At 38.6% G+C, this 10,154-nt stretch overlaps 1 non-coding gene across 1 annotated transcript; it reads left to right on the top strand.

The window, feature by feature from the left end:
- Window positions 1-9,789: 9,789 nt before the first annotated feature.
- Window positions 9,790-9,892, top strand: LOC121998809. The gene has a single exon (XR_006116602.1). It is a non-coding gene; the product is annotated as a U6 spliceosomal RNA (small nuclear RNA).
- The last annotated feature ends 262 nt before the right edge of the window (window positions 9,893-10,154 follow it).

The raw sequence follows: 10,154 nt of genomic DNA, 5'->3' as shown, positions 1-10,154 counted from the left end.
TGCCGGCGAAATCGGGTGTCGGTGTTGGCTATGTCATCACGGTTGAGAAGATGAGAGTAGAATAGGGGTTTGGCAGTGAGGAGGAAAATCTCATATGGAGGCTATGGCACGAGGCATCCTCGAAGGGCAGTGGCTATGAGGTTACTGTGACTAAACCGCGCCACTGCTTGGATTAGCGACCAATGATGGTTGATGGCGTCGATCAACAGAAGTAGAGGAGGAGAAGGATGGTGGCGAATTGGGAGGGGAGAAGGGGAAAGCTTCGGTGAATATCGTTTAGGGCAAATAACATCACTTATATGTAACGCCCACCCTTCTTACCCAACCAAAGGTGGCGCTACGTTCTTATACTACTTACGTACATGCTTTAGTTATAACAGTGGAAGAATAAAAACATTAAAGAATTTAATTTATTAAGCATAATATCACATATTCTGATTTGTTCAAATGTGCATATATTGAACTTATAACTAAAAATATTATTTTGTCCGAATCGTTCTTGCCGAGCCACCACCACACACATCACTATCTGCTCCTCCTGCTGCTCCGTTGTACATCCAGCTTTCTCTTTTATCTGCGGTACAAGGAAAGTAAGCTATGAGCACTCATGGCTCAATAAGTTCCTTTCCTACTCACTAAAACCGAGAATCATCGTATATCAAGAATGGATCAACATATCATCGTCTCAACTAATCATAACATAACATATCATTCTATTCAAACATATCATGCATATTTCTTATTCACATATCATTTCATAGAAGCATGAATATCATATCATAAAACAAATAAATCACAAGCATAAGACATACAAGGGCATCATATTCATATCATAATATCACATGACATTATATCATATCATCATATAATTCAAGCACATATGAATGTAGGCAATGCATCGTGAATTTGAAAACTTATACTTAATAGTACTTGAAATTAATATCATCATCATTTGGGATCCCGGTTTGTACCACATACTTAATGCGTAGGTCCAAGGTAGCAAGTCTTGAGCCCTACCATGCATACATACTAGGCCCGAGTCTTACTCCATCGACCTAGGGCACTCAAAGGCCCATTACTGACGAGGCCCGAGTCTTACTCCATCGACCCCGGGCGTTTACGGAGCCCACCCTTGGTACAAACCATAAAAATAACTTATCATGCATAACTATCATATCATGTCCTTAACCATCTTTCATGCATTTATTCTTTTCATTTCTTTTCATTATGTATAGCATTTTCTATGCTATCACATATCATAACATAACTTCATTTCTTTTCATTATGTATAGCATTTTCTATACTATAACACATCATAGCATATTTCATAATATAACTTCATTATGCATATCATTTCGTAACTAAAGCAATCATGCATTCTAACTTATTATCATATCATTTTCATACAGCATGGCATAGACATATTTAATTTTTGTTCTAGGGTTTCTAGGGCATCTATCCCTTCATGGCCGAACACATAATGATTCATTTAGGTCATACAAACATGTATCACATTCACACATTATCAAGTTTTCATAAGAAGTACTTTTAACCCCTTAGGTTTCATTTCCAAGGCCTCTAGGTCCTTTAAACCTTACTTGGCCGAAATTCATAGAATATAAACTTCCTTTAAGTGGCCTAAAGCATGGGAAACCTAAGTAAATTTCATAGCAAGATTTACTAAGAACATCATACACAAAGTTGGATCATAAACAAGTTAGGACTCTTGTGATCTTACATATCATAAATCATGTAACTAATTTTCTACATCCCAATTAAACATGAGAGCATTAATCATCTTTCATAACATAATATCACAGAGGTCATTGAGCATATTAGAATTTTGTTTAAGCTTCTCTAAACCATCACCTTACCATGGCCGAAATATTAAGAGTAAGGTTCATGAGTTTCTTTCAACATACAAGTATACAACTCTTAAGAACTTTATATCATGTCATATAAGCATAGTTATTTTAAATTCAAGGTCCTCCTAACCCTAAATTCTTTCTTGGCCGAAACATGAGAGTGGGGTTCTTTTGGTTCCAATCAACTTCCAAGCAAGAAAACCATAGGAAGGTCCTTAGCATTTCATAGAGGGAACCTTGCACTAGTTTGGTTAGACAATAATTTTCCTAACCTATTTACAATATTTTTTGATTGAAATTCTAGGGTTACATACACCTCTGATCATGCATCATATATGTATAAAAACATAGGGGAAAACTTTCTTTCAAGGCATAGAAAAAGAATCCGAAAATCACATGAAAGCCTTGTACCGCAGGTGAGGGGAAGCTTACTTTCTTTGCTTAAGTTTCCTAGAGTTGAGAACTTGCTTGTGGACCTTTCTTCCTTGCTTGCTTTGCTCGGCACCAATGGAGGAAGAAGTGGCTAGGTCTTTTGGTGGAGGGGAGGAGGAAGAAGAGGAGGCTTCTTCCTCTTGTGTTGCTCGGCAACAAAAAGAAAGAAAGAAGGGGAGAGTTGTTGCTCTCGGCAACAAGAGGAAAGAGGGAGGGAGAGTGCTCGGCACAAATGGAGGAGAGGAGGAGAGTGAGTTGAGGATGAAGCCCCCCCCCCTCCATGCCTATTTATACTAAAGTGAGGGGAGGAAAACTTGACTTGATTCATCCTCCTCATTTACTTCTCCTCTTAATGAGAAAGAATATGCTAGAGAAATGCTTCTTGAGTTTCTCTCTTTTCTTTCTCTTAATTTCTCTCCTTTCTTTCCTTTAATTATAATTCCCATCTCTCCTTTTACAATATTCACTCCTATCACACTTGGTTAACACATGCATGCATCCACAAGAGAACCAAGGATCAAATCCTTCTCCTAACATATTTTTGTATAAAATAATTCATGTATATGCATTATGCATAAATATTTCATACATGCATATATAATATCTCATATCTCTTTTGTTTACATTAATTCCTTGCATTATAAATCATGTATAGAACTTTATATTCTCAACATTATTTTCTTTCATAAAGTTTTTAATCATCTAAATCCTTCCCATCGTAACATTCAACGTAGACTATCTTTTCATTACATTCGTACTCTCATTGCCCTTACTTTATCTAGGCTTTCTAGGGGTGTTACATTATATACCTAGGGTTAGTTAATTAAACCCTAAGTTAATCCTCAATCAACTCCCACTAAATGGTTATTCCAAATAGGATTTTCCCAATCCTATAAATTCTTTCCTCAAAATACACCATACGAGCTCTGAAAAATTCCTAAAAATTTATAAAAATTTCGTTAAGGTTATTCATCCATTAAACTTTATTATGCTATTATTATTTTGTTATGGTATTTTACATTCTCTCCCACTAATAAAAACTTGATCCCTAAATTTACATTCTTTACCATTTATGAGTACTAGCAATATACAAATAGTATAAATGCTGAACGGAAAATCTAATCCACATACCTCAAGTAAAAAGATGGGGGTATCAAGCTCGGATCATTTCCTCGAGCTCCCAGGTAGCCTCCTCGTTAGAAAGATACTACCATCTGACTTTAACCAGTCGGATGGTCTTGTTTTGCAGCTGACACTCTCTGTGGTCTAGAATCCATACCGAAACCTCCTCATAGGTAATGTCAGGCTGAATGAGAACTGATATATCTGATAGAACATGTGCTGGGTCGGGTACATATCTCCTCAGCATGGACACATAGAATACATCGTGAATGCCTAACAGAGACTGTCGTAGCGCTAGACGGTAAGCTACCGCTCCAATCCTCTCCAAGATCTGGAAAGGCCCAATGTATCGTGGAGCTAGTTTACCTCGGAGGCCAAATCTCTTCACCCCTTTTGTGGGTGAGACTCTCAGAAATACATGGTTGCCAGTAGAGAACTCCAGGGGTCTCCATCTCCGATCAACATAACTCTTCTGATGGTCCTGCGCCTCGGCCATCCTCTGTCTGATAGTGTGGACCAAATCTACCTCGTGTTGAGCTCTATGAGGTCCTTGCAGCTGGGCCTCCCCAACCTCCTCCAAAAGGGTGGGTGTCTGACAAGGCCTACCATACAACGCTTTAAATAGTGTCATCTGGATAGCCGAATGATAGCTGTTGTTTTAGGCGAACTCTACTAATTGCAGGTGGTCCTCCCAGCTGCCTCCGAAATCCATAACTCAAGACCTCAGCAAGTCCTCTAATGTCTGGATGGTCCGCTCTGAATGTCCATTTGTCTGCGGATGGAATGTTGTACTGAAATGGAGCTGTGTGCCCTAAGCCTACTGTAGACTCTGCCAGAATCGGGATGTGAACCGTGGGTCTCTATTTGATATAATCCTCAAAGGAACACCATGCAATCTGATGATCTCCCAACAATATAGCTTTGCCAATCGATCTAGAAATTTAGTCTTCCAAATCGCTAAGACGTGCACGAATTTGGTTAATCAGTCAACAATTATCCAAATTGTGTCATGGCCTTATCGTGTCCTAAGCAATCCAACCACTAAAATCCATAGTGATGTGTTCCCATTTCCACTCCGGAATAGGAATCCTCTGAAGTAATCCGGCAGGTCTCTAGTGCTTAGCCTTAACCTGCTGACAGACTAGACATCTAGTTACAAACTCTGCGATGTCTTTCCTCATGCCATTCCACCAATAGGAACACCTCAAATCTCGATACATGTGGGTTCCACCTGGGGTGGATAAAAAATCGAGAGCGATGAGCCTCCTAAAGTAACTCCTCCATAACCGGGGGAGATTGAGGTACGCATAATTTACCTCAAAAATAAATAATATCCTCGACATCTTGGGTGAACTCCGTCTGCTACCCATAAGCTATCTGGCTGCCAATGGACTGTAAGCGCTGATCACTGGCCTCGGCCTTTCAGATCCTCATCCTGATCGATGATTGAAAACCATGGTAACAAGGATACCCTACTTTGTCTTCCTATGCTCCTTAAAGCCCAACTCGAAGAAACCCTGAATCAATTCTGTGACTAGAACTCGGTGGTAAGCTAAAGTCCCTCTGGACTTCCGACTAAGTGCATCGGCAACCACTTTAGCTTTTCCTGGGTGGTAGCTAATGGTATATAGTCATAATCCTTCAGAAACTCCATCCATCTCCTCTGTCAGAGATTGAGTTCCTTTTGGGTGAAAAGATATTTGAGACTTTTATGATCTGTGAGAATCTCAAATGTAATACCATACAGATGATGTCGCCAAATTTTCAAAGAAAAGATAATGGCGGCTAGCTCCAGATCATGTACTGGGTAGTTCTTCTCATGCTCCTTCAACTGACGAGAAGCATAGGAGACTACCCTATCGTGCTACATCAAAACAGCGCCCAAACTTTGTAGCGAAGGGTCGGTGTAGAGTACAAATCCGTCCTCTCCAGAGGGAAAAACCAGAACTGGCACTTACACTAATCTTCGCTTCAGCTCCTGGAAGCTGGTCTCGCAAGCATTAACCAAGTAAGTCTCATACCCTTCCTAGATAGTCCAATCAATGACATAACAATGCTAGAGAAATCCCTCTACAAATCCCCGGTAATATCCAGCCCGATCAAGGAAGCTGTCCGTCTTCTGTATAGATTTCGGTTACTCCCAACTGGTAACATCCTCTAACTTTTGTGGACCCACAGATATCCCTCTACCAGATATAATGTGTCCCCAGAAATCCCACAGAAGATAACCTAACATGACATTCACTAAACTTCACATAAAGATGTTCTCGTTGAAACATCCCCAGAAGTATGTGAAGATATTTTTCGTGATCCACCTCGAATCTGAAAGATATCACAATATTGTCAATGAAGGCAATTACCAATTTCATTCAAATTCCCTAGGAATATCAGATTCATCAAGTCCATGAAAATATTTAGGACACTGGTAGACTAAATGGCAATACTAATAACTCATAATATCTGTACAACAGATACACTCAACCATAACATCACTAGCAACCAGTCTATAATCTGATCACCAACCACAAATCACCAAATCCATAAATATCACAGACATGCTACTCCTCATGTCTCTATCATCAACAACAAATACCAAATAATACACCATGAAGTCAAATATCCACTAATAGATCATTATAAAATAAAATGCCACCACATTTGGTCTAACAATATCCATCATTCTCAAATAACTCCCCAGTAACCAATTCTCATCGTGGTGTAGGGTCAAGATGTAAAAATATATCACCATCCCATCAAAAGCATATAACTTCAGAAGTCCAAGGAATATCCCTTGACTTTCTGATCAATAATCAACACTTCTCAAAATGGTAGACATACAGTTAATCCATAAGATATGAGTATAAAAACTCTACTAATCGTAGCCAAAAATATCTAAAGAATATGTCAAATCTCATCCTTTCAGATACTTAAATATCCGTAGTAAAATAATGACAATCCAAAGTCCAAAGGGTCACTCAATCTACTGACTAGGAGTCTACCCATCAAAAGAGTATCTCAACAACCCTCTCATAATTATGCCTATTAATGTTCCTTGACAAATATCGATCAGTAGTCGAACCCTCTAATTTGGGATATAAACTTCAAGACCTTGGGTAAAATGATCAAGTGGTTAAGGTCGTGAGCCACTTGATGAAGACAATGTTAGTTGAGTCATCTAACTATTGTCTTATAACTCATCATACTACGATTGCTCCACCTGAGCTTCAGTAATCTCTAGTAGTGAACCATGCATATAAGGGTAGAAGAGCACTGACACTAAATAGCAAGTCGAAATATTCGTCAATCGACGCTATGCCCCTCGAAAATCATCATCTAATATTTCCACTTAGTAAAAGTAGAATTCCATAGGTGTTAATCCACTAACACCACCTCTTCCGCATTATTACGGGTCGTATAATCCTAGGTATCATCAAGGTCTTGTAACCATATCCAATCAGTCTATGAGTTAGGATCTCTCATGGAACAACGTTAGGCGAGTCAACTGACCATCTCCTTATAAACTATCATTCCACCAAAGGAGGTAGAGAACGACTCTCTCTTCAAACACCTCAAAGTAATCAACAAGAGTTACCTTGTTCTCAAAATTTTTCTTCTACATCTTCCTTCACGTGGTGCCGGGTCACACAAAGGATAAGCAGCTAACAACATCTATTCCATATTAGTACAAGTCATATATTCGAATGTACTCTCCAGATTATACACCCTAGTAATGGTTGTATATCGTAAGCGTTAAACAGATAGCTCTACACTTTCCACATCAATGGGGGGCATCTCTCCATATGTACCTTTTAAATTCTCAAGTCAAGAATAGACAGTCCATGGTCAAAGTACACATGGAATATGATACCTCGATCCTCTATACACTGGTTGAGCCTAGAATGGTATATGGCTAATTTAGTCCTTTATATATCTGTACAAGTCATGTACTCAAACATATCTTCTAGGTTATCTAACCAAAAACAAATAACCCAAAAGTTAGAATCTTCATGAAATAGAGTAAGCTGGTCTCCTACTGACCGAACTAATAATAGTAAACCAATACTCTACTAACTACACCAAAAAGAATGGATCAATCTTCTACTGACCAAGTCAACAAAAGAAATCGATCCTCTACTAATTGAAGCAATATGATATTTAGTAGATAATATCCACTACCAAACTAGTGATAACAGAAACTAATAATACTGGTGGTATGGTAGGAGAAATCTCATGAGACTGTAATCCCTAATCTCTAGTAAGAACTGATTGACCTAAACAGTGGCTGACCCAACACATGACATACATGCTACAAAAAACTAAACAAGTACCAATAGAAGTGTATGATAATAGTACACAAAAATACCTCCTATAGCATAAAGATGTCCCACCACTGCTTGGTCCCAAAACTCGAAAAGTCATATTGAGAAACCAAGTCACGAAAATACAACAATATAGAAAATAGGTCTCGTAAACCTGTGGCTCTGGTCCCAATAAATTGTCACGCCATAGAGGAGTCCCTGCCCGGCATACAGACAACATCTCCTCTATAACTGTGACCATATGAAGCATAAATACATTGCCACATGGCTACTCACAAGCAACATCAGCCAACACGGCTGGATATAAACACAACCATGCAGTTTATAAGCAGCTCACATGGATGGAAGTAAACACAATCACACAATTAATAGACAACCTACACGGCTGAAAACATTACACAATGGAAATCCAAAATAACGAACATGAAACTAACAAAACAACTAACTGCGAGTCGGCCTGGCTTAACATGATAACATCAAACCAAATACAAGAAAACACAAAGCTAAATTCCATACAAAGAAATATACACATGAATAAGTCCAAAACCAATAAAGCGAATGGAAGTAAGAACGAATGAAGTTGCTCGATGTGACATGGGTTTGGCAGACAGGATCTCTAGGTGGCTTCAACCTGAAATAGGAATAAATCAACGGAGTGAGTTCAAGAACTCAACGAGTATCGATCAGACATGCATAGTAAGATATAACTATAGTAATAATCATGCAGTAGAATCTCCTGAACAATAACAAGTAATGCAAAACTGAAGAATAGAAGAAATTGTACTCACCAGAACCTCCTATCCGAACATAAGGGTGTGAACCATACCAATAGGTGCAGGGTCGTCAAACCAAATATATAAAGTCTCCTATATCCATGTCAGTCATATGCAACCACCAAAATGTAGCATCCAAATTACAGCAATCACAACAAATAAATGCAATCCATGCATATGATGCAAATGACATGGTCACCCCTGACTCCAGTTAGCCACCTCACACGTGATGGTGAGGTCGAGTGGGTATGGCTATGATAACTATGCACTTTGCCATCATTACTCCTGAGTGACCGAGTAGACAGAATGCTGTCGGAATACACCTATCCTCCTACCCAAAACATAGTGGGGGAGTCTAAGCTCTCATATCCCTATTTCATAGTCAAGAGGAAGGATCCCTATCTACTACCACGCTGCAGTCACCACTACCCATGAGCGGACCAGTGGAGCTCTGATAGAGCAAACTGCACACACCTTGCCTGATGTACCACTAACTCATGAGTGTTGTGTGTGCAAATCATATAACTGGCGATGTGCTCAACTATAAAGGAGCCGACAATCGCTCAGCATGCAATCATGCAAAATGGTGCATGATATTAAAGCATGTAACTCCTAAAAATATCAACCTCCATATAATATGCACCAAAAGGAAAATCAAGTCCATAACAATGATCTAGGTATCATAAATCTAGGTACACATGCCAAGTATTAAATCTAGGTACACACGCCAGGTTAAAAATCTAAGTACACATGCCAGGTAATAAATCTAGGTACATATGCAAGGTAAGAAATCTAGGTACACATGCCAAGTATATGTGGTAGCTAGACTTGTACCCGGTAATGCATTGTATGTCACTACTTCTATGAACATAAGAACACATGGCAAGAATCAAGAGTCATAAGCATAAATGCATAATAGATAACAATATGGGCATACTACGGATATCAAGTAGTGACATACTAAGGCAGATATAAACAAAACCATTACTACTAGCTATAACCTATTACGCATATCAGAATGGCAATATCCAAAGCGATAAGTCAAAGGTACCCACCTTTAACTGTAGATAATGCTAAACAATCCCACATCGAGATGCTCGTCTTAAATTAAAGTCCTTCCAAATCATATAATGTACAGTTTAGCTAATCACATATACAACAACTAGCTAAACCTAAACCCAATCCTAACACGATTAGGTAATCATGTTTAATTCCACCTAATGATCTGAATCCAATCAAACTAATCCACTATCTCTTATCACTATAAATGATTAGCCTGTCTCTTCGGAGACATCCGATAAAATTGGAACGATACAGAGAAGATTAGCATGGCCCCTGCGCAAGGATGACACGCATAAATCGAGAAATGATCCAAAAAATATAAATGATTAGCCTACCAATAAGAGTCAATCCACTATATAACCCAATTATATATCAATTAATCCTCAATTAACAACATAATCATCCATATGATCAATTTCTAACCAATTCATTAAACAATCCAATACTAATTAATCAACTTCCATGATCAATTAACCTATCATTCATTCCATTGTATCCACCACTAAACATTATAGGGAAATGAACGAACCAACCTTACCTAAAATCAGAGACTCTACTGTTATCACATAGCCATAGTTACT

Source organism: Zingiber officinale, chromosome 6A, assembly GCF_018446385.1.
Source record: "Zingiber officinale cultivar Zhangliang chromosome 6A, Zo_v1.1, whole genome shotgun sequence".
Classification (NCBI taxonomy): Eukaryota; Viridiplantae; Streptophyta; class Magnoliopsida; order Zingiberales; family Zingiberaceae; genus Zingiber; species Zingiber officinale.
The sequence above is the reverse complement of the archived record's forward strand: the minus strand, read 5'-3'. Positions and strand labels throughout refer to the sequence as shown.